Consider the following 27,458-nt stretch of genomic DNA (forward strand, 5'->3'; position numbering starts at 1 on the left):
AATACAATATTAAAAAAACGAGCCTGTACCGCCATTTAAAAGAACAAAAAAATACACTTTCTTCAAATAAACTTTTTAATCCGATGCCTAGATTTTGTGTCATTTTGGAACTAATAAATTTTTTTATTTCATTAGTAGTTCCAAAATGACACAAAATCAAGACATCGGATAAAAAAGTTTATTTGAAGAAAGTGTATTTTTTTGTTCTTCTTAATGGCGGTACAGGCTCGTTTTTTTAATATTGTATTTAATTACAGAGTAATTTCCACATATTAATATATTTTTCAAATTGGGCTCTGTACCGCCATTCTTTATTATATTACGAATAAGTGTGCCAAATATCTCTAAAAAATATTCAAAATTACAGCCGCAATCTTGGAACGCGTTTTGGCTACCTGTTGATCGCTACTGTATCACCTTAATTACTTTTTTGCTTTGTAAATATTAAGCGCTAACAATTAAATAATACATTTAAAAATTACCGGTGAAAGTTGAATTAGTAATCCGCTAGGAGCGCCACCAGCGAAGCTCAGAGCGTATATATCAATAATATTTAATCAATAACTCAAAATATTCCCGATGCAATGTCAAATATTTAAAATTGTCACTGATTGCCAGTGTCTGACTGACAATATATGCTGACAATATTATATTCGGCTGAGTGCGTTGTAAGACAAAGATAGATTTGGAAAATATTACCACGGCATTGTGTTCATTCTGTTCGAATCCTGAAAAAACCAATAAATATTTTTAAAAAATTTAAACGCAGAATGAAAGACTAAATTATTACCGAGGGCAGGAAGTCCCTTAGAATAAATAAAAAGGTTATTTTGAATGAGATATTTGAAATTAAAATCACACTAAATTTTCTCTTAGATTTTCACCCCTGTAACTTATTAAAATAAACATTATACAAGTTCTCAGGGACTTTCGGCCCTCGATAATAATGTAATCTTTCATTCTTCGTTTAAATTTTTCAAAAATACTTATTAGTTTTCTTAGGATTCGAAAAAAATGAATCCCCATTTGAATAGCATTGCAGCCGAAAATACGTACCGATCCTCTTAAGTAAGATATTCCCCAAAAGTTTAAAATACTCTTTTAAAATACAAAAAACCCATCAAAATACTTAACCTACTGTAAGATTTCCAATAACTTGACCTCAACGACCAGTACTTAACTTACAAAAGTCCGTAAAAGACCTAACCACAAACATTTACCAACATCCGTCAATAAAAATGCAGCGACGTTTAAAAGCTCCTACTTTTTGCTCGTCATTCGATGACTTTCCATTCCTACATGTATACAGACTGTAGTCACTTTAAAATGGAAATAAAATGGAGTGGAATAAAACGAGGAGGGAATAAAATAGAGGAACTATTTGCCGTCAAGTCGTGTCATACAATAAAGTTTACTTTAACTGTTAAACGACTGCGAAAGATTTCGAGTGGATTTCTCTAAAAAGAGCAGCATCAATTTGAATGTTTTTAGTTTGTCACAACAAGTTTAACGAGTGTTTTTAAACATTTCTACGGAGTAGAAAATATTTATTTATCTATTATCAATATATAAATCAATCAATAAAAACAATGGTAAACTAAATTTCAGTACTATTTGGTATATTATACATTTTATCTTCTTCCTAATTAGTCATTTTAGAGGTTAGTCAGGGCTGCATTTAGGTCAAATGACGCCCTAGGCAATTCTCTAGTAGCCGCCCTTCAAGCATGTACCATTTTTGCGAAAAAAAAAATCCGAGCAGAATTTTTTATTTTAACCCGCCAGTGGTCGCTATATGAGATTTTCTCTCACGGTTTCAGAAAATTGCACAGACTTTTTTTTCTGGGAAATTATACGCTCTGTAGTTCCTTCTAGTCTCCTAACTATCCTCCCTCGACAATCTAATAGACTAGTCAGCTTAGATCGTGACTCAGTTGACCTAATATCACCCAATTGTTGAGTCAGCGCGCTTCAAGTGAGACATTCTCTCATTAAGCGACCACCCGCGTTAGGAACTGTACATAAAAATTAATTTTATTTTGGCACTTAAAACCTGAAATAGTGTAAAAAAAATTGTAATTATTGTCATCAATAAATTTTTCCAGAGCATTCTTGTTATATTTGTGTGCTGTGCCGTAAATTATCAAGATACGGAGATTGATTAATATTTGTTTAATTCCGATTATTTCTTTTTATTTTATTATATTATTATCTATATTATGTTATATTATTTTTTTCTTATTATTAGTTAATAAAAAAAGTTTAAAAGCTGTTTTAAAAATTTTATTTTGTAAAAAAGGCAAAATTTGGATATGTGAGAGAAAATCTCACGCGCGACCACTCGCGTAACAATCTACCTAGCGACCAATGCCGGGTTAATAGGAATATTAGGTTCTTCAAATAATGTTTGGAAATGTGTTAAAAATATTCTTTATTTTACATCAGGCGTAATGTTACATATTACTATAATAAGTATGTTTGAGCGTTTTGAACTGTGCCCAATACATACGTTATGCATTATACGTAGAAATTGCCTGTTTGTAGCCGCGCCTACTCGATCGATTTTAAATGAGAGATGCATTGAAAATATTACTCAAGCACTAAGTATGTGTTTATAGCTTTTAATCAATAAAAAAAATAATTTTTAGCAATGCAAATAATCAAAACCGGTATAATTTGACATTAACTTTTGAATGCGGTAAACAGAATCGCTATTTTATTTTTTAATCAAAAGTTATTCGGGTTCAAAAATTGCAATTTTTCGATATTTTGAAAGTTTAACCGCGTTTATCTCGAAAACTATACATCCTACGAAAAAACTTGTAACAACATGTTTTGCTTAGAATGACCCAAAAGAATAGAAAAAAGGTTATTTTGCTAAGAATCGCTGTTATGTAATTCCTCAAGTTCTTTGTTTATAATAACCTTATCGACATCCGGATCAACTGTGAACCAAAAAATTCGTGTTCTACGGGACAAAATACATAAAAAACTTGGATAAGTCCATCTGAATAAAGTATGCCGTTGTGCCTCCCCACCCCCGGGCCACAAGACGAAATGCAATTGTATATTAAAACATGGTTTGATACAATGATGATTAAAACATTTTGATAGTATCACTTTTCTACTTTCATTTGGCATACGCAGAATTGTCCTATCTGCAATATTTTCTGTAATTTTATATTGCAAAACAAAGGTCTTTGTGATAAACAAATAGAATAACTTTTAAACTGATTAATGGATCGGTCTCAAATTTTGAGGGTTTGTTATGTATCCCAATACCCAACTTTGAGTGAAACACTACAGTTCGAAGTTAGTTTTAGTAAAAGTTATTAATAAATAACGATTTTCAGTTATTTTGCAGTATACGAAGCAACAAATTAACTTTTTGAATTCAAAAATCGTCATTTTGAAGGTTTTTCAATGCTCTAAAAAACTAAATTTTGTAATTTTATATCAACTATTATAATAATTGAGTGCAAAAAATGTAAAAAAATCGCATTGATTCCACTAAATTGTTACTAATTAAAAAACGGACGCGAAATCTAGGCAGGAAACATGTAGGTTTTCATCCCATAGGTCAACAGTCAACAATAACTAAAAAAGTAGTCAGCTACCTCGATATTGCACTGTCCCGAACATGGTCTATTTCTTGCTTATTTCCCTGGAGTATATCTGTGCGACGACATGAATCTTATCTACTTGTAATAATACAGTTTGAAAATCCCAACTCTAACTCGATGTCCTACTGTAGAAAAGTCAAATCTTTAGTTTCTAAAAAATATGCAATATTAAAGTGTTCAATGGCCCACCGCCTTTGCCCAGGTGCCGGCGACCTAATAATCACTAAATTTATGACTTCCGTCCTTTTTGAACGAATAGTGTTAAGATAACAGTTTGTTTTATTTTTGTTATGAATGCAATTTGTTTTATTCTATTTAGAAATGAATGCCCACTTCTATTTTATTGATGGATGAACATATTATATACATTCGATTTTAATTTTTATATACAAATATTTTTTGTACAGTATTTTTGCCGCCCTCTCACAATTTGCCGCCCTAGGCAACTGCCTATATTTCCTAATGGATAAAGCAGCCCTGAGGTTAGTACTTTGTTAACTGTACAGGCACTAAACTGTGACGTCTTTATTTCTCTGTTTACAGTATCTTTTAGTGCCTTACACTCTTCTGAAAAATTACGCTAGCTAGATTTTTTCTTATTAACACGTTGACGGACAGTGCGTCGGATGTATAAGCAAGTGTTGTGACAATATATGTATTTTGCAATGTAGAATAATAGGAACATTGCTGAATTTCTTTTAGCGCTTATAGTTTATGAAAACAATAAGTTTTTTAACATTTTTAATAAACATGTGGACGGCAACCATGGACATCTCGTCACATTTAATATGCATCTGTAGATGCAATGTGACATTTTTTGACACCGATTTTTTGTCAAAATACGATATTTTAAAAATGTCGTCTATAGACGTTGTGTCACATTACATCAATGGAAATTAGACGTCTATAGGCGTTCTGTCCGTCAACGTGTTAACCTTCCGTCAGGTGTACTGACTTTATGACTTGTTCGGGCGTAGTTTATCTGAGAGAATCAGTATAAAATGCTGCTGGATTTTTTTTTATTTTGATATGAAATGATAATAATTAATTATTTAAATAGTAGCAGCAGTTATAAATAAAATAGTTTACAAATTTTAGACATTTTTAAATATTTATTTAAGAGCGTAGACACAAAATTTTGGGCCAATGTTTTTTAAATGCATTCATTTTTTTAGAATCCTAAGCAAACTAATAAGCATTTTTGAAAAATTTAAACGTAGAATGAAAGACTAGGTTACTACCGAGGGCCGAAAGTCCCTGAAAACCTCTATAATGCTTATTTTAATGAGTTAGAGGCCTGAAAAAAAGAATATTTAGTTTGATGTTTAATTTTAAATTTCTCATTTAACCCATTTATGCCCAACGGGTTGTTAACGACCCAACTGGCAAAAATTTGTTCCAAGCAAATTTGTCGAATTTACCATTCGCTGTTGGTTTACAAATTCATTCCTGACTATGCAAGTAAGCAATTTATTTAGTGCAAAACCCTTTATTTCGCTCGTAGTGTTCGTAGAGTGTACATCAAAATGGAACTTGAATAAGGTTCGCAGTATGGCTTCATTAAAAAGTGTGTAAGTACATTTAAATAAATAATTTTATTATTTAAATTCATTTTATATAGATAAACGTAAGTTGTATTAACACATTATAATATTACTAGTATGAAAATAATTTGATATAATATGTCATAAATATAATTTTATATTTTGATGGGTCGCTAACGACCCGTTGGGCACATGACATATAATGAGAAAATGTTTTTTCGTAAAAAACCATTATCTACTGCAGAAAGTTTGGAGAAAATAGTTTGAAAATAGTGAGACTAGATCGGATGATAAATCTCTCGATGTTTGGGATAAATGGCTTAGGTCAGATTTTCACAACAATAATGTTTTGATGCCTTCTGGACCAAAAAAAATCGACTATTTTTATTGGTACATACGGTATAAGTCGGCAATTGTTGTATAGACATGTTATCTAATGAGCATGGAACGGAACCAATCCAAAAAGCAAGCGGATATTCACCAAAAGAAAAACTAAAAATTCAAATAGATCAACCATTTGTAATTTCGCAATACAACAAATTTATGGGCGGAGTCGACTTAATGGACAACAGCATTTCGAACTACAGTATAAAAATGCGTGGAAAAAATGGTACTTTCCAATGGACTTGTTACACCCGAATGTACTCCTTCGAGAGGGTGAACAAATCCCACAGGTCGGGTTAAATCAAATTGCTTGCTTGCTTGCTTGCTTGGTACTTTCCAATATGGATATGGGTGCTGGATGTTTGTGTAACTAATGCTTGGACACTAGCACGACAGTTTGGATATAAAAATGAAAACTTAGAATTTAAAACCTATAATATAATTCGTATATTATTATCTAACTAATAAAAGTCGTTCTTTCCGTTCTACTGCACCTCAAAATATAGCAATAATTTCTGCTCCATCCCCATCAACACAGCATCTAATTATTACTGGTGCTCAAAGAAGCAGATTTCGTGTATGTTCAAATAAAACTACAAAAGCATGCGAGACTGTGTGAAATTCCACTCCACAATAAATTCTTCAAAAATTATCACACAGACTATTTTAAGACTTACGTAATATAATTAATCTATGCGTGCTTCATTGTTTTAAAAATAAAGTAAAATAAAATGTTATTGCATAAAAGTAATTATTTTTTGAAAAAATTTTTTAGTAATTTTTCAATGCATTTTAGGGTATTTTATTACATTCTTGAGAAAATCATTGATATATTTGACAAAAATAGTTGTGGGCATAAATGGGTTAAAAGAACCTTTTTGTGTATTTCAAGGACTTTCGACCCTCGGTAATACTGTAATATTTAATTATCCGTTTAAATGTTTTAAAAATATTTATTAGTTTTCTCAAGATTCGAAAAAACTGAATTCATTTAAAAAGTATTGGTCTGAAATTTTGCGCCTACGCTCTTAAACATATTTTTACTTTATCGTACTATAATACGTAGTATAATATAATAGATAAAGTTATAGGATCGTGCAAAAACAAATTTTTCAGATTTCACTTTTATTCGACGTTTTGAGTCCCCCTGAGTCTAAAAAGCAAATAAAAAAAACATGTCGGAAGTATGTTCGTACGTATGTACGTACGTACGTATGTCGCCACCGCCCAGCAAAAACTACTGGACCGATTTCGATGAAATACGGTATGAGTAAGCTTAAGAGAATTTTGTCGAGAAACTAAGCTTTTAAAAAAACCTCTTAAAGGGGGGCCGAAATAGGGGGGTTATTTAGGGCCCATTTTTGCAAATTTTGACCGAAATGAATGAAATTCAACTCAAAGTTAGCCCATCGGTAGGTAAGTAAAAATACCGAATTTGACATTTCTAAATTCAAAATGGCGGCCAACATGGCCGACCGCCCACCCGACACATTTCCCTACCTATCTAAAAACTTGTTTAAGATAAGTTTAATTTGAAAAAGTCGTTATGTAGCCTAAATATGGGGCTATAAGAAGAATATTATCGTTTCTCAGAAAAAGTTACGGGTTGCCTATATTTTGAGGGGTCAAAATTTGACATAAATTTGAACTGGATTTTCTCAAAACTGGCTCCAAGGAATTTCTTTATTTTTTGATATATTTTTGATATCCTATCGGCAAATTGACTGACAATAGTCAGATTTCTTATCTCCCCATAGGAGGGAAGTTATGATTTTTTTATAAAAAAATATTCGAGTGCCCGTAACTTCCTTCTTAATAAAAGCTAAAATTTTAAATTTTGCTGACATATATAGTACTTTATTATCTATTATCACAATAAATTTTACCAAAAATATAGCTTCCGGTTGAACCGGAAATGAAGAAAAAATCTTATTTTTTAGATACGCTCTCTATATTTTAATATATTTTGAAAGAATGCAAAATTATCTTTCCAATGACATAAAATTCGTTGCTGTAGCTCAAAAAGTCGAAAAGTTACGGTAAATAGAAATTTTGCCATAATCTTATGTGTGTCCTCTCTCACGCGATTATAGCAGAGCATTATTGTAGGGCAGTCAATGAGGGAATTTGGCTCCTACATTGATGTAACTTGATATTTTCAGAGTAAGTACGGAATAGCCCAAGAAACAAATTCTACCCTATATACTATGGCGCTTTTATCTTGGGGCGGTTCCCACTTCTTCAAGGGGGTGGAAAATTTGTTGGTCAAAATAAGCACGGAAGTGGCTAAAGAACCTATTTCTAAGCAAAAACTGGTCTATACTTTGTTTGAGAACTCAATACTTTTTGAGTCTTGCGTAGTTAAAAATTGGCTATTTTCATTGAAAAATGACACCTTTTCGGACGGATTTTTGTGAATCCTTAAAAACTATGCATCGAACTAAAAACACTATATAAAACATTTTTTAGATTGTAAATAATAAAGAGATTCGTTCTTTCGTAAATGTTCTATTTATAATATAAAAATAGTTATGGTAGGTGAAAATAGTTTGTTTTTTGGTGCATGCACAAATTGATGTATTCAACTTGAAATAACAGAGGAACGGTAGGTTTAAGGTGTATAATGCTACCAGCACCTTTTGTAGTGTTTGAAAAGGCCTTTAAAACGAGCACCGTTAAATGTCGGTTACTTACAAACTAAGCAAGATATGGTGCAAAAAAATATATGACTAATGTACTTTAAGAAAAATGAGAAGTATATACATTCAACGCCCCATCCACAATAATTTAAATGCATTGTTTTTCTTTTGCAATACCTTTTAATATAGTGTTATTCTACTTTCAAAAAGTTGAACGGGTTTAAAATGAATGGTTTTTCTAAAAAATGTGATCAAAATATAGAATGCATTTTTAAATTTTCTTGAAAATCTTCCTTTTTCTCCATGTAATTCGAAAATAAAAATATTTCACCCCTGAGAAGTGGTGGGAACCGCCCCCATGATAAAAGCGCCATAGTATATAGGATAGACTTTGAATTAGGAGATTGGGCTACTCCCAAAATTTGATTAAAATCCATGCACTAGGATAGAATTCGGAGGTAATATCTTGTTCTTAATCTCGCTCATTGACTGGCGTAATCGAAATAGAATGAAATGTAAATATTGTATGACTATAATATTCTATTGATTTATGCTATAATCTATACATCTATAGTGTGTCCCCGAAATATGGCATTGAACATTTTCTCAAATGCAGGAATTAATGATGCGTAGAACCATAAAATACTTTCAAGTACACAAGATGTTTCTAAAATATCAAAATAACGAGTAACTTTTTTATTTTTATAGAATGCCAGTATCTAGTACCATAACGATAATATACCGGTACGATAAAGTTCTCGGGCGGCCCTTCCGTCCAGCGTTTTTGTTCCATAACACGAAATAAGAAAGTATGATACATTCAAAATAGTTAAAAAGCAAAAAACTGATAACCAGATTATTCTTGTTCGTTAGGTTGAATAAGATTAATCAAACAATAGACTAGGAGCCGGTATAGGTGAAATTTGCTTATCATTTTAGGCACGATGAGACCCTATTATTTAAAATGGTAGAACCTAATAGAAAACGTATTAACACTGTGCCGTCACTTTTTAGTGGCACATGCGTCGACAGTGGCGCATCAAACTTTCCACTTATGGACGGGATAAATAAATTAAAAGTACCTTCCTTACTCTCAGAATTTAAAGTTTTTAATTTTTTTAAGTTCTTTGTGGTAAAATAATAAGCTTTAGTGTAATTTTAACCCACCACCCTTTCCCCTTTCCCCCACCTTCAAAAACTTTCGTTTTTATTTTTTTTTAGATAGCATGCAATCAATTTTAAAATTTCAAAAAATTCATAGGCATAGTTGAGCCTTTTATAAAACATGTCTATTTTTTATAGATCCGTAGGTTGAGTGTACATAACCTCAAAAAAATTTTTAATTATTTTTTTGGAAAAAAGCGTATAATTTTTTTTTGGGGGTGTCTGGAGGTCTAATTTTTTTCTATTCTGTGTATTTTGTCAAACACTATATTCTTCATTTTTTTCAGATTTTACCGTATTTCAGGTTCGCCACCTTCAAAAATCCAAAAAACTGTTTTTTTGGTGGTTTTGGTCCAAACCTAGTATGCGATTGTATGAACATCCTGAAATGGACGAGAGGCATTCGTCTCCCAAAATCGTCTGCTAGCAACCCTACCGCATTTCAGCCCCTACATCCTTTGGAGAGCTCAAGACGCCTGTGGTAGAAGAGGGGCACAATGGCTTCGAAGATTTTTAAGAGGAAACATTAGCGATCAACAGGTAGCGAAAACGCGTTCCAAGATTGCGGCTGTAATTTAGAATATTTTTTCGAGATATTTGGCACACATATTCGTAATATAATAAAGAATGGCGTTACAGAGCCCAATTTGAAAAATATATTAATATGTGGAAATTACTCTGTAATTAAATACAATATTAAAAAACGAGGCTGTACCGCCATTAAGAAGAACAAAAAAATACACTTTCTTTAAATAAACTTTTTTATCCGATGCCTAGATTTTGTGTCATTTTGGAACTACTAGAAATTTTCATTTCAATAGTAGTTCCAAAATGACACAAAATCTAGGCATCGGATAAAAAAGTTTATTTGAAGAAAGTGTATTTTTTGTTCTTCTTAATGGCGGTACAGGCTCGTTTTTTTAATATTGTATTTAATTACAGAGTAATTTCCACATATTAATATATTTTTCAAATTGGACTCTGTACCGCCATTCTTTATTATATTACGAATACGTGTGCCAAATATCTCGAAAAAATATTCAAAATTACAGCCGCAATCTTGAGACGCGCTTTGGCTACCTGTTGATTGCTACTGTATCACCTTAAACATTGGATTTTGGCTAAGCATCACTTGATAAACGACTTGATTTTAAAAAAATTTATTGTTTTTTTTTTCTCAAAGGTAGTTTTAACTCACCTATCTTTGATAAAACGTGGTCTAATATTCATAATTCCTGAAAATTAAAGAAATACAAGGTGGGCGGTTAATTTTGCCGTTGAGTATATTTACTATTGTGTGTTTATATCATTTCACGCCGAATGTCGACTGTCCACCTCTTTCTGTCACCCATCTCGGCTAGCACTACAAAAATATGTGGTTAAAAATTCCGTGCAGTTTGTTGCAGATGTCAGTATCATCCGTATGAAATAAATCCTGAAGCCTTGAACGTAATGCTTTCGATGTAGCGTCATTGTGTAATCTAATATTTCTAAAAACACAGCCCAGTGAAGTTTTTATTTTAAATCCCGAAATATATTCTGGTGACAGTCTGTATTTAAACGGTTTACTCATTTTCATTTGTTTTTGTGTTTTAATCATTTGGAAATATTATCCGGCATTAAACCGTTTTGGATTTCAGAGGCAATGTGGGATTTATTTTGCCAGTATTGTTTTTAGGTATTTAAGAAGATATTTGTGGTTTGTGTAGACTTCTGCAACAAATTTATTAGCAGCGTACATGAGATTACTAGATTTATTTATGAATGTACTCATTCAAAACTATGATATGTATATCTGATGGCAGATGTAATGATTATTTCCTATAATATGGATGTTAATACCAGATTGATAATCCTTTAATCATATAATAAAAGGTAGGATTACTAGAATTACTAAATTACTAGAAATTACTAGAAATTTAGTAAAAGGAGCAAGAGTGAAAAAGCATTGGCCATGAACAGAAATATTATTAATGTATAAACATTCTCAATTTCTTTGCAAAACGAAAATGCAGCAGCTGCATAATACTCTGGTTAGTTTGTTAGTTTGTTAGAAATATTATTATTTAACAAAAACTAAGTTTTTAATCTATAGTTCAGAGAAATAAGGAACAAAAATATCATGTTGGTGACACAACCCCCTCCAGGCCGAAACCAAATTTTTTGAGTAGTATGGACATCTAAATTAATAACCTATATGTTTCCTGTAGCCGATTTTGATGATAAACATAGTTATAAACAAATGAAAATCGAAAAATGGTAAATTTTCACTTTTTTCGTCTATAACCAAAAAGTTAAGTATTTTAAACAAATTTGAGAGTGAGAAACTCATAAATCGTAGAAAAAACTTCAAGATGGCGTTCGCCGAATATGTCTATCCTTACTGGTTGCTTAGAAAATTGCAAAATAAATCATAAATTTTGAGTTTTTATAAATATTCATAACTTATGTAAAAATTAACTTAGAACGTTCTTGTTACACGGAATGCTGAGAGTCCTGGTGCTTAAATCATACCCTAAATTTCAAAGCAATTGGTAAAATAGTTTAAAAGGTATTTAATTTGTTTATCCCAAATTAATGTTTTTGCACGCTATAAGTCAGAAAATGATGAAGTTACAGTAATACTTTGGATAGTTTATGAAAAAAGAAGATTTATACTATTAATTTGATTAAAAAAAATGACAAGAAATAATTCTAAATATTGCAAAATTATTTTGCAAAAACATGCGAATTAAAAAAAGGGGGCTAACTTCGTCCCTAATTGTCCTAGGACAATTGTTTTTTTTTCTAAATGTGTATAAAAATTCAGTCTTTCCAAATATGAAAAAATAATTTTTCTACGGGTAACGGTTAAAAAGTCATTCTAATTGTTTATAAGTAAGAAAAAAATCGACGTGTTTTTGCAAAATAATTTTACACTGTTTAAAATTACTTCTTGTCATTTTTTTTTCAGTTATGTCAATAGTATAAATGTTCTTCTTCCACAAACTGTCAGAAGTCTTATTGTAACCTCATAATTTTCTGACTTATAGTGTTGCAAAAAAAATGAATTTGGGATAAACAAATTAAATAAATTTTAAACTATTTGACCAATTGCTTTGAAATTTAAAATATAATTTAAGCACCAGAACTCTCAGCAATTCGTGTAATAAGAAGGTTCTAAGCTAATTTTTACATAAGTTATAAATATTTAAAAAACGCTATAGAAATTATCATAAAAAAAATGTATGATTTATTTTGCAATTTTCTAAGCAACCAATAAGGATAGGCATATTCAGCGAACGCCATATTGAAATTTTTTAGATGATTTATGAGTTTCTTACTCTTAAATTTGTTAAAATGCTTAACTTTTTGGTTATAGACAAAAAAAGCGAAAATTTACCATTTCTTGATCTTCATTTGTTTATAATTATGTATATCATCAAAATCGGCTGCAGGAAATATAAAGGTTATTAATATAGATGTCCATACTATTCAAAAAATTTGGTTTCGGCTTGGAGGGCGATGTGTCACGAGTAAAATCTTATTTCTCTGGACTACTAATAGCACATAAAACAACATCAAAAGATGTTACTCTACATCCTACCAGATTGAAAACAATGGGAATCTTCTCTGGTAACACCTCTGGGGCTTCTACAATTTGCAAGCCATAACGGATGCTGGGACTAAGGAAGATGAGGGAAATTTACAATTTATAATTCACGTCCCATCTGCTCAGCATGGTAAAGTTCCAACGAGAATGGTTCCCTTCGTACTCCAATCAGAGTAAACATGTTAATCAGAAATGAATAATCGTTTTCAATTTCGTTGCAACACAAAACTACAGCCGCATCAATATTTTAGTCCAATCAGAGAGTGCATCAAGCACCTATACCGGTTTCGAAACTTTTTAGTCTCTCATCAGGAGGCACATATGCTGCTCTCTCTGGCCCAACTAGGACAAACCCCGGCGTGCAATCATGGATTGGAACGAACGAAATGACAGGGATGCCACCATAGAACAGAAGGTTCCCCTTGTTTTCAATCTGGTAGGATGTAGAGTACGGTACACAATATCTGTACCGTAACAGACTTGAACAGAAACTAAGTCAAGAACAAAGAACAACCGAAGAAGAATATAATCACATAAAAGCATGCATAAAACAAGCAGCACAAGAAGCACTAGGAAACTTAGAAAACGGAAAGAATGGTGGGATAAAGATATCGAAGAGAAAATAGAGAAGAAAAAACAACTTCACCTACAACGTCTACAAAATCAGGAAAACGTTGAAATTCAACAACAATGCAGGGACCTAAATAGAGAAGTGATTAAAAGAAAAAACGCAACCTGGATCAAAAAATGTGAATACATAGATCAACAATTAGGAGGAACTAGGAGTTCAGAAGCATGGAAGATGATAAAGAATGTCAGAACATCACATAAAGGTGGACACACAATTAAGAGTATATCTGATGCCGAACGGGAACAACATTTTAAGGAATTATTGGTAGAAAAACGACCACAATACATAACAAGAATACAAGAAAAAGAGAATGATATACAGAGTGAACACGAAATACAACTAGATAAAACCAAAATGAAAGAAGCTATTAAAAATATGAAATCCCGGAAAGCACCCGGAGCTGGAGGAATTAATAATTAATAAAATATGGACCACCCAAACTATGGGATATGCTTAAAAATCTTTTTGAAAGATGCCTGAATGGAGAAAAAGTACCAGATGAATGGCTAACATCACATATTACTCCCATACATAAGAAGGGATATAAAAATAACCCCAAAAACTATAGGGGAATTGTAGTCATCAGCACCATTGGAAGATTATACTCCAGGCTATTAAGAAATGAAATAGAACAAGAAATTCAAGGAAAGCAAGCTGAAGAACAAGCTGGTTTTCGTGCGGGACGTTCAACGGTAGACAATCTCTTCACTTTAAAAATAGCACTAGAAAAAAGAATACAAAGAAATCAGGAAATCCACATCGCTCTTATCGACCTAGAAAAAGCCTATGATAGTGTCCCCATTATAGAACTATGGAATTCAATGAAAGACATCGGTATCGATGGAAAACTCATACAAGCAACTAGAATGTTGTATGAGACCACTAACACAGAATCAAAAACGGCAAAAATTTCAATGAGGCATTTAATACTTTAAAAGGCCTCCGACAAGGATGTTGTCTATCTCCCACTCTCTTTAAAATATACCTTGACCAATCCTTACAGAGGTGGACAAAAACAGTAAAACCGATGGGACTGAAAGTGGGAGTTGACTCCCACAGAATCAAAAACGGCAAAAATTTCAATGAGTCATTTAATACTTCAAAAGGCCTCCGAAAAGGATGCTGTCTATCTCCCACTCTCTTTAAAATATACCTTGACCAATCCTTACAGAGGTGGACAAAAACAGTAAAACCGATGGGACTGAAAGTGGGAGATGACTCCCTATTTACATTATACTTTGCGGACGACCAAGTTGTAATAGCCCAAGATCAAGATGACTTAAGCTATATGATACGGAAGCTAAATGAGCATTACCAACAGGCAGGATTAGTAATAAATATGGATAAGTCAGAATACTTCATAGTGGGAAACGAAGACATTGAAAACCTACCATTGGAACAAGGACATATTGTTGGTGTGAAACAATGCAAATATTTGGGAGCTATATTTAACAAACGAGGAAATAGTGAAGATGAAATACAACACAGGATCAATAAAGGTAGAAGCATAACTAGATCACTCAGTTCAATTTTATGGGACAAAGATATCAGGAAGGAAACAAAGAAAAGAATATATGAAAGTATAATGAAGAGCGCTACAATCTACGGTGCAGAAGTTTGGGACATAAGTGCAAGAAATAAAAAGAAGCTACTTAGTACAGAAATGGACTTCTTGAGGAGAAGTTGTCAGGTTTCCATATTAGAACATGTAAGAAATGAAACAATTAGAGAACGTATGAAGGTGGAAAAAACTATAATGGACGATATTGAAAAGAGACAGCTGACATGGTTCGGGCACGTTAAAAGAATGAATGAGACTCGCTGGCCGAGAAAAATATTAGAGTGGGTCCCACCGGAGAGAAGAAGAAGGGGACGACCACGGAGAAGCTGGAGGGACAATATTCAGGACGCAATGGATTCGAGGCAATTAGATGAAGATACGTGTTACGATAGAAAAAATTGGAAGCTGGGTATGGAGAGGCGGCGACAGCCGTAGAAATCCATTATATATATATATATAGGATGTAGAGTAACATCTTCTGATGTTGTTTTATGTGCTACTAGATTGAAAACTGAGGATTTGCTAGCAGTTGCCGCTAGGACATCCCTGCCATTTCGTTCGTTGCAATCCCTGACTGCACGCCGGCGTTTGTCGTAGTTGGGCCAGAGAGAGCAGCATATGTGCCTCCTGATGAGAGACTAATAAGTTTCGAAACGGGTAGAGGTGCTTGCTGCACTCTCTGATTGGACTAGAATAATGATGCGGCTGTAGTTTCGTGTTGCAACGAGATTTAAAATGGTTATTCATTTTTGATTATTACTTACCACTGTGGCTACCGATGATTATGTGATGATTCTGCGTTGTGGTACCAAATATATATTACCGGTGATCAACCTTCTTTTTTTATTCTGGACCATGTGTATCACCGGTGATGCCATGCAGAGTATATTTTAAATGACCATTAATCTCGTTGGTATATAAAATCAGGCAAACGTTGTGTGCCGATGGGATGTAAGTGAACCTAATAGCATGTCGGGCGAGTAGACACCAGGGGTGATTCATCTTAGTCAAGTTGCAAAAGTAATAAGAACATAGCAAGATTTGACGACTATTATTACAACAATCTCGCATTGTTTGCTGGACATTTTATTATAAAAAGTTACAGAACAAAAAAAAGACATATTTTAACAGATAAAAAATAAAAGCTTAGTGTATTTTTTGAAAACATTCCAAACATAGTGCCAGAGCATTTGGACAACCATTTAGGCCATACTGTGAGGCCGCGCCGGTATGAAAGATTTTCTGATTCAGTTTCTTTGCGGATTTCTTTTCAAAAAAGTCCCCTTTAAACAAATCAGAAGGGTACCAGACGAAAAATACGAAAACTTTATTACGAGGAAAACGAAAAGCCCTAGATACAAAGTTTACTACTTTTTAAACAATTAGAATAATTGAAATAAAAATATAATAAACAATATTTTAAATCCAAGACTTTTCGTTAATAAACTGCTTTTTGGCTGCATCCCATATCTCCGGATTTTAAAATATATAATCACATAGAGACGACGAAATAGGAGAAAGCAAATAGGGGACACTTAGGCCACGCATTTACCTTCTCTTCGTCTAGGAAAAGGACCGAAAGACAGTTTCTAAATACTCACAAATTGAGTAAAAATGAAAAAGATAAAAAAGGGTTCAAGGCAGGTTTTGTTTATATTCGATTCAGAGTTGGACTACCATCTCCATATAGTAACTATTTCAGCATCCTTATGCATCATCAATCATCAGTGAAGATTATGCAGTCACAACTCTGAACGGAATACAAACATTCTGCCTCTTTTAAAGCAAACCATCGCGATGCGATGAACCCGCCTTGAACCCTTTTTTATCTTTTTACGAAAACTTTACTCTTCTGGTTCAGGGCCTATTTTACTACTAGGCCCGTGAGGCACCTGCCTCGGGCCCGCATTTTAATGGGGCCCTTAAAGATCACTAAAAAAATTGTATTGCAATAACAAAATAAATTTTCAAAATTCTTTCACTTCATTCATTTAAAATCGCGTCGGACCAATTAGGCGAAGATTCAAACCAAAAAAGATGACGTCAGTTGAAGTAAATGATTTATTAGGGAAAATGAATACGTTAGAGTTTACTCTTATGACGACGATTGGAATAAAATTTTGGACCGAATAAATGCAACCAGTAAAAGTTACAGTAATGTGTGAACTTGACAATAGTTTAATTAAATACTATGTATACAGACACCAAGGCAAACATTTTCAGAAATTGAAAATGATGCAAAAAATTATATACCTGGATCCCACGTACTAAAAAAGTTGATTAATAGGAAGCTGAAAATTTGTTTAACGGTGTCTAGTCGGACAAACTTTGATGTACGGGAACACTGGAACAGGGGAAGTTTTAACTGTGGAACAGTTTAAGAATTTGGAACGTCAGATTACGAAAACGTCCCATGTATTTTGTCGGACAGAACTTCCAATTGATTTGTTACCATTTCATTAAACTCTGGGGCAAAAATCAGGCTGGTATTTATCACCAACTGTACATTTTAATAAGTCCGACACGTAGAACATGTCAAATGACAAGAATTATGACAGGTGATAAATAGAAGTCTGAATTTTGCATGAGAGTTTAATGAAAGGGTAACAAATCAACTAGAAGTTCTGTCCGACAAAATACATGGGACGTTTTCGTAGTCTGACGTTCCAAATTTTTAATCTGTTCCACCATTAAAACTTGCTCTGTTCCAGTGTTCCCGGACTTCAAAGTTCGGCTAGACACCGTTAAGCTATTAACAAATTTTCAGCTTGCTATTAATCAACTTTTTTTTGGTAAACTGGATCCAGGCCTATTATAGCCGATAAGCGTTTCATATAAAGATGAGGTTTCCCGAAGACGGAACACAATTTTTTGATGAAAATTCAACGAGTTCCCGAAACGATTTTTTTAAAAGGACATGAAAATTTTAAAATAAATAAAAAACCATATACCTTTATAAAAGGTATATTACCATATGGTAACAAGTGGTCACTTGCTACCATACTGTCATCATGTGAACAAGTCAATTTAGAGCTCAGATGGTACCTAGAGCGTATTAAATGGAATATTTTAAACATCCATGCTTAAGTTCGCATTTTTAATCGATGTTTCCTTGACGAATTACTTTTAAAGGGTTAGTACCTTCATATTTTTGCAATATTATATTTTGGTGGTTAGCATGTTAGATCACGTAAGCACTGATGATGATTAGTCAATCAATCGAAAACTAGTTCTGTAATGTAGCCCTTTTTACGGATTTTAAATATATACCTTTTATAAAGGATTTTATTGTTTTTTGTATTATATGGTATACAGCCAACTACAGGAAAACTTTTTCCTTGTGGATTTTTAAAATAAATAGTTTTTTACATATTTGTGATACTTTCATTACGAAACTATCCATATGAAAAGATGCTTACAATTCTGTAAACGATATTTTTAACATCTTGTTCACAGGCGGATTCTCATTAGTCAATCTCATTGATCAGTATCCTTGATTCTATGCTATAGAAGAAAAATAGATTTATATGAACGTCGATTCAGCGATATTGTTCTATCATATGGCATTTCAATAAAAGTGAAAAGCCTTTCTACTTTTGATAGATCAATGGAAATGATTCTATCAAATAGAACAATGCTTGACAATGAGAACTAGCGTTCAGTTGCGTTGACTTGTATTTTGTGTAGTTAAATAGGGCTTTTCATTCACAGTCATTTGTTTTGAGCTTCTGTCATGTGTCGCATAATATTAATATATCTACGACATACGTTATTGGTATATACAATAATACAAACCAAAGACGTATGACGTAGATATCTTAATATTATGTGACACATGACAGAAGCTCGAAACAAATGACAATCGATGAAAAGCCCTATAGTAAGCATATGAGATGAGGTTAAATTCTTTGTGAAAACCATAGACATATTATAATTTCGTGAACAATGTCAAATTTTAAATGGAGAGACAACCATATCTGCAAGTTTCTAGAACTATACCAGAGAGAGGAGTGCTATGGATAATTAGGAGTGAACAATATAAAAACATAATAAAGCGGGAAAAAAGCTATGAAACTAATCGTCTTGGAATGGAAATAGAAACACTGACTCTAAACGATATTAAAAATAAAATTAAAAGTATCCGGACAACCTACAAAGTTGAACTCAATAAAATATTAAAAGCAAATAAAAGTGGTACAGGAACAGATGATCTGTATAAATATAAACAATCATAAACCAAAACGTTTAAGAGGTGTTTCCGTTGCAAAATAGAGTCAGAGATGTTCTTGTTTTCCTATTTTTAAGTATGTTTTTTAAATATTCACACCCAATGCGAACGCCAGCATGCACAATTTTCTTCTTTACAGCCATTATTAAAGTTAGCACTTTGTAGACCGAATTCAATATCCTTGAAAAAGTGTGAATTTGAATTCTATGTTCAGTTGCATAGAATCAACGCTATTGATCAATGAGGTTGACTAATGAGAACCCGCCTTAAAATAGTGAAACAGTAAACTTGAAAACTATTACCGAATATTATGAGAACGATATCGATGTTGATGATTTAGTGGAAGAAATGGCACATTTTAAAGAACTTTGCAGTACATCTAATATCTTACAAAATCGGCAAAGTATGATGACTTTTTGATTAAAAATAACATCATATCGACGTTTACAAATATGTAGAAACGTTGCTTACAATTTATTTAACTATACCCCTTAGCAATAGCAACGCTTAATGAAAGATCTTTCTTGATACCTAATGAAAAGAGTAAAGTCGTATTTAAGAAATTCTCTAAATCAACAAAGTCTGTCGTCTTTGGCTATTTAAATATAGAAAATGATGTATTACAAAAAATTGATACAAATAGTAGGGGAGATTGAATGCTAAATTTGCAGTTACTAAAGCGTCATGGGGATCTATTAGGTGGCCTAAAATCACAAATAGTTAAGTTTTCCATTTTAGTGGGGGATTTGAATTTTTTAATTTAATTTTTCGTTTCCAAAAATCGTTTTTTCCGATCCAAAATTCGAAATAAAAGTTACTTTATTTTTACGTAAAAATTCAAATCTGCAATCTAAGGGAGAGATCGAGTTTGGTGTCATTCGATAGATGTTTGAAAAATATTGAATACGCATTTTTGTTCAGTTTTTCGATCTGATGTTTATTTCGCCCACATTTCGTCCATTTCGTTTATATTTAGGGGCCCGAAAATTGTGTAGTGCCTCGAGCCTGATTTGAAGTAAAATAGGCTCTGTTCTGGTTCATTTATATACCATGTGAATCACCGGTGATCTCAAGCAAATCCCGCCTAAAAGGTATTCCGGTATAATATTTAGGTAGTCCAAAGCGACACTTATGAATCGGAGAATAAGTTTATAACCGCAATGTGCTTGGTGCCAGACAGAAGTATACGCAAATATAACAGCTATAGTCTGTTCGCTAAACTCAGACGCAACTTTCTAGATATTCTAGTTGGTAGTTTTCCCAATTTTAGTAAAATTGGCAAAACATAATTACTAAATAGATAATAATCACTAAATAGTTAGTAATTTTGAGAATGTTTGCAAAATTGGCAAAAAACAAAAAAATTATCTACTAAAATGTCTAGCCAGTTGCGTCTGAGTTTAGCGAACCGACTATACTGAAGCTGATGTCTCACCGGTGATTCATATGAGAGCCAAAGTGTTAATTAGTGATTTTGCCCATCGGTATGCTAATAGGAATCCAATCAATGGCCATCTAGAGTTACTACACTCAATGTTTTCAAAATTTTAGGATCAAAAAACTTTCAAAAAATTTAATTTTTAAAACAATAAATTTCTTCATGTAAATCAAGAATTTATTATAGTAACATAAAGCTTTATTCCTTATTTTGCTTAAGGGCGTTGGCTCAAAATTTCGAGCCAATGTGTTATGTATTAAATTTTTTCGAATTCTCAGAAAAGTAATAAATATTTTGAAAAGTTTAAATGCAGAATGAAAGATTGTCTACGTCTACATTATTACCGACGCACGGCCCTGTCACTTATTAAAATAAACATTATAGAAGTTTTCAGTGACTTTTGGCCATAGGTAATAATGCACTCTTTCGTTCTGGGTCTAATTTTTTTACAAATAATTATTATGGTAGGGGAGCCCAAGCGGGGATTTTTGCAGTTACTCGAGCGCGTCAGATTATGATATGGGGAGAAACCTTGTACCCTGTAAATGTACCCCTACCATATATTGGATCTTAATACAGGTAAGTTCGTTAAGGGAGATTAGAAAAACGCGAAATCGTCAGATTAAGATAAGACATGCAGAACAGTAAATAATATTTAAAAAATCTGACGGTTTGAGCGGGGCCTAAGGAATTGGGTGAGTTTCACAACAACAAAGCGAATGTTTCGAGAAATAAACGTCAGATGATCGACAAACTAAAAAATACGTGTGCAATATTTTTTTTTAACATCTATCGAATGATACCAAACACGACCTCCCGCGAAGAGGGGTTGGAGTAAATTTAAAATTTTAAATAGTAACCCCGCGATATTTCGCGAAATAAACGTTAAATCGAAAAACTGCAATATACAGGTACTCAATATTTTTGAAAAATCTATCGAATGACACCAAATACGACCACCCACGGAGGTGGGGTGAGGGGTTACTTTAAAATATTAAACAGGAGCCCCCATTTTCTATTGCAGATTTTGATTCCCTAAGTAAAAATAAGTAACTTTTATTAAAAATGTTTTTTCGAGTTATGGATAGATGGCGCTATAATCGGAAAAAACAACTGTTGAAAATGGAAAATTAAATTAAAAAATGGAAAGTCCCAACTTAAATGGGAACGTTTACTTAACTTTTTTTGGTGTTCGGATCTACTCTTCACAACCCAATAGGTCCCCACAGCGCTCGAGTAGCTGCAAATTTAGCATAGTTTCCTGCCCTACTATTAGGTTTGTCAGGATTCGAAAAAAATTTATATATATTTAAAACAAGTTGGCGCGGAATTTTGCGTCTATGCTCTTAATAAAGTCACTAATATTTTTGTCAGTTTTGCAAAAAATTTATTTACTGATGAAGTAGTAAAATTTTTCAGTAAGGATATTTGAATCATCAACGAAAATGACACGTGAAATAGTCAAATCGACTCTTCCATCTTGACTTCGCTCATCCTGGAGAAACTCAAAAACACCTTTGTGTAAGAAAACATATTTTTGAAAAATTTAAACGCAGAATGTAAAACTAAATTATTACCGAGGGCCGAAAGTACCTTAGAATAAATAGAAAGTCTATTTTGAATGAGATATTTGAAACTAAAGATTTTCTAAATCTGCTAAATCTACTAAATTTTTTCTTATGTTTTCACCCCTGTAACTTATTAAAATAAACATTATAGAAGTTCTCAGGGACTTTCGGCCCTCGCTAATAACGTAATCTTTTATGCGTTTAAATTTTTCAAAAATACTTAGTTTTCTCAAGATTCAAAAAAAATTAATCCCATTTGAATAGCATTGGAGCAGAAACTACGTACCCATCCCCTTAAATGAATCAAATTATGGTGTCCACGAGGAAAATAAACTTCCTGTAGCTGGCTGTATACCATAAATCACAAAAATGCCAAGTTTCTTGTAAAAGGTATATATTAAAATACCCTAAATAAGGGTCAAAATACAAAACGTTTTCGGATTAAGGAATCCATCATCAGTGTTTAAAAGCCAAAATTTGCATGCCTGAGCCACTAAAATGTATAGGGTAAAAACCCTTTAAATGTAAATAATAAAGATGTTTTACATTATAAATATGTAAAACATTATAAATATGTAAAACATCTTTATTATTTACATTTAAAGGGTTTTTACCCTATACATTTTGGTGGCTCAGGCATGCAAATTTTGGCTTTTAAACACTGATGATGGATTCCTTAATCCGAAAACGTTTTGTATTTTGACTCTTATTTAGGGTATTTTAATATATACCTTTTACAAGAAACTTGGCATTTTTTAAATTATGGTGTATTTCTCTAAGTTTAGATTTATTGAAATCCTCCAGTATTATCTCTACGTATATTTAATAAAATAGGTTTAGTGGCTGTAATTCCAGTGTATTTGGCTAAATGATTCTAAAAAAGAACAGACCTACGAATTAAATATTTTGTGTTGGTATCATGTGACGTCACTTACTTACTGAACCAACTGTAGCTGTGATAGTTGTAAATAATTAGTTTTGCTTAGAATCTGACGGCCGTAATGACATTTTAAATTGACCGGAAAAGCTACTCCATTACCATAACCGTATTACAGCCAGCATTCTCTGTACCTACTAAACGCTGGTTTAAATCAAGTAATTGTACTCATTCAAGTCAATTACAATAATAGTTGTAATAGCAGTAATTAGTCTTTAATTATCATTACCGCTTGAGACCGAATTGACAATAATGACGTTCACTCACAATTGTGTTGCCATTACCTTTTGTGAATGTCAAATGAGCATTAGCATTACTCGACGTTGATATATCTCTATGGAAAATGTACTTGCGCAGCGCAGGGAGCTAATTGATGATAAATGTAAGAATTATGTAATAACCAACGCCAAATCTATGTTTCGAAGAGAGAGAATTATATCGTCAGATAGGCACTATAAATCGTCCAATATCGGGACAAATAGGCGAGGTAATGAAGCAATAAACCTACCAAATTTTACAGTTGGATGAATCTCATTGAAACTTTTTGCATACGATGAGTAAGAGTCTTAATACTAGTTTAATTCCATTAAATGCCTGCTTAATAGTGCAGTCACTGAAGGTTTTCACCTTCGATTTCGTTGAACCTCCATCGATTTTCATAAAAATTGATGAGTGGTTAGAGGATACCTCAAGCAACAAAGGGGACATGATGCTAACTTGCGCTTTTACCTTGGGGGTGTATACCACCCCTTCTCGTGGGTGAAAATTATTTTATTAAAAATAATACCACAAGTCGATAGAGGGACACATTATAAGCAAAATTTGTTATATAAAGTTATTAAAATAAATCAACACTTTCTGAGTTATTAAAGACCAAAGGTTTTATTTTTTCATTAAAAATTGCATGTTTTAAATTGGTTTTTCACGTATAAATCAAAAACTATAAGCTTTTACAAAAAAGTTATTATTACTGAAATCGAAGACAATAAAAAATTGAATACATTCCTCAAATAAAGAACTAAACCAATATTAGTTCAAAGTGAGTTATTGGCAATTGAATGTGTATTTTTTTCAACGAGTGCTCAAATCTAAGTATTCAAGCTTAAATAACGGGAAAACGATGCAATGTAAAAAATATTCCTGCTAAACATTTGTCAAAGTAATTCGGAGTACCTATCAAATGAGCTTCAGAACAAGGTAATAGCGTCAAAATTAAGCGAGTTATAATGAAAACAAAAGAACCTTTTCGAGTTTTTTTTTTACAAAAAGTGAAAAATAAATCGCCATACGCCATTTCCACAAAAATTAAAATTTATAGTAATCCTTACAAGAACTTCTTTGTATTAGCGTAAGTAATGCTTTCGATAATTTTGACCGGTTTAGGATGCATATTTTTGAAAAAAGATATAATTTAAAAAAAAAAATCATACTTTTTAAAATTATTGTAATTCTCATATTCTTTTGATAATAACTCCAAAAATATTCAATATACGCAAAAAATTATATTTAACCAAATTTTAGTTTTTTCTCTGCCAAATATTTTACTTGTTTTACTATTTCTATAGGGTAAAGAAAAACCGAGATAGAAACGTTGAAATCTTAAATTTTGCTGTGGGAACCATGCAACCGGGGTCATTTAACCTTTTATTTTTAAAAAAGTAAGGAGTTTAAAAGATTAGCTTCAACGTGCTTAAATAGCACTTGTAATTAATTTTCAAACAGTTTTTAGATGAACCTAACATTGTAAACACGAAAGGAGTTATTAAAAACAAAACAATAATATTTTTTGGAAAAAATTTTAAAAGATAAATTTTGAAAAAATAAGGGGCATAAATTTTAAAGCTATCAACATGGGGGCTCATTTGATAGATATTTTTAAGTACTTTGACAAATGTTTAATAAGTTAGTGTTATAAAATGCATCAATTTCCCGTTATTTCAGCTTGAATACTTAGAGTTTTTTACTCGCCGAAAAATATACATTCAATTACCTATAATTCATTTTTAGTTAACATTAAAAGGTTTTTCTAGTAAGGGGTTTATTTCATTTTTATTAGCTTCAATTTTGATAATAATAACTTTTTTGTAAAAACTTAGTTTTTGAGTGGATGAAAAATTGGTTAAAAACATGCATTTTTTTCAAGAAATTTAAAATCTTTGATCTTTAATAACTCAAAAAGTTTTGATTTGTTTTAAAAACTTTATATAACAAATTTTGCTTGAAATTTGTCCCTCTATCGAATTATGGTTATTTTTAATAAAATAATTTTCACCTCCGAGAAGGGCTGGCAACCACCCACAGGGTAAAAACGCAAGTTGGCACTATGTGACCTTTGTTCCTTGAGATATCCTCTAACCACTCACCAATTTTCATGCAAATCGATGGAGGTTCATTGAAATCGGAGGTAATAGCTCATATCCGCCTTCAGTGACTCCACTACAAGCTCCACGAGACATAATATGCCCGGTTTGTTTTATTCTAATGATTTTTTCTGAACTTCATTATAAATTTAGCATTCGTGCATAATATTCCCGACGTAAAACCTTGTTGTCCTTCTTTTATTGTCATCATTTCTTTGTATCACTTTGGTTATTAGTGGTAGTGACATAATATGTCAAATTCATCAAATAATATTATTATTATAAAAAAAAGGAAAGTTTTTCAATTAAAAAATAATAGTCTGGGCAGATTACCGGAGAATAGGCCGTTTTTAGGAAAAGTTATTTACCAGCAATTTTATTGCTGGAATCGAATCTTATGACTGTATATATTAATAATGTAGGTATGCAAAGTCCTCATATAATGTGCTACTTTTTTTTATAAACAAAATGCGCCCGAAAGTCGTGTTTTTTTCAATTTTTGCTCTATAACTCCAAAGATTTTAACTTTACACCAAAAACACCCAAAAAAAATTCACCGTAATTAAATTCTACATGGAGACGTGTTTTTTCCGATTTACCCCGATGAAAATTTTCCTTTAAAAATGCGGGTTATTCCAACAAAATTTTTATTTTTCTACTAAAATTTTAGATAAGTAATTGTTCAACAATAATTAAATAACTTAGTGATATAAACGATCCTTTTGTATAAATTATAATTCCAGAAGCCGATCGAAATCGAATGAACAGTTTATCAACAATCGAATTGTTACTTAAAAATTTACGGTCGCTATAATAACCACAATAATTATGATACATAAGAATAACTTTGATTTTTGTATAAAAAGAATCTGTACCTATCTATATTCCGTCCGCTATAACTTTTCCCATGCGGTATGATTCATTTTAAGTCAAATTAAGTCAAAACATAAATTGAAACGAACGTCGATGTGTACATGCATTTTTGTATACTGTATACTACAGGGTGAGGCAGATAAAGGGCCTATTAGAAATATCTCGAGAACTAAAGCTAACAGAATCTTGAAAATTGGAATACAGGGGTTTTGAGGTATGAACTATTTAATGAAAGTATTTTCTTCTCTTTGCTACTTCCGGTTATACGGGAAGTTGATTGTAACTTCGTTTTTTTAAATGGGACACCCTATATATTTTTGCATTTTTTGATTCTCCTCGATTTCTTCGTTCTTAAAATATAAGGTTTTGTAATATTATACAGGGTAGGTTAAAAGATAATTACGTTTGCTTATTAATTTCATAGCAAAATTAACACCCTGTAGGATTGTAGTAGATTGGTATAATAAACTCTATTAATGTTCAAATGATTTTTAATATAGTCTACTATTGTTAAGAGTTATTGGTATAGTTAAACTTTTCATTTTAATATACAGGGTTGGTCGAAACTCGGAATGAGTATTTTCTGAGTTTTCTTAAATGGAACAGCCTTTATTTTAGTATTGTAATGAAATGTTATTTTATGGTACTTTTTAATTTCTTAAGCATTCCCTATACCTAACTTCTTTAATTTGTGAGTTATAGTTGATTAAACCCAAACATTAATTGCAACACAAAATAGGTGAAATTGTATTAGGTTAGCCGTGAAAATATTCAGTCACAAATAATTTTTTGGAAATAAATACATATTAATCTATACTGATACTTAAAATTGGCAATAGTGGTTGAGGTATCAAAATACCATCGAAGTTAAATTGTTGGTGCGATTAACAATTAAGCACAAACTAAAGCAGCTAGG

General features: G+C 32.2%; 1 protein-coding gene across 1 annotated transcript in view; it reads right to left on the minus strand.

Moving 5' to 3' along the window:
• Window positions 1-377: 377 nt before the first annotated feature.
• LOC126886765 (C-type lectin domain family 4 member G-like) overlaps window positions 378-27,458 on the minus strand; it is a 304,748-nt gene continuing 277,667 nt past the window's right edge. Inside the window, exon 5 of the mRNA XM_050653789.1 lies at window positions 378-395. The gene's annotated coding sequence lies outside the window, so the exon portion shown is untranslated. The remainder of the gene's footprint in view (window positions 396-27,458) is intronic.

Source organism: Diabrotica virgifera, chromosome 6, assembly GCF_917563875.1.
Source record: "Diabrotica virgifera virgifera chromosome 6, PGI_DIABVI_V3a".
Taxonomy (NCBI): domain Eukaryota; kingdom Metazoa; phylum Arthropoda; class Insecta; order Coleoptera; family Chrysomelidae; genus Diabrotica; species Diabrotica virgifera.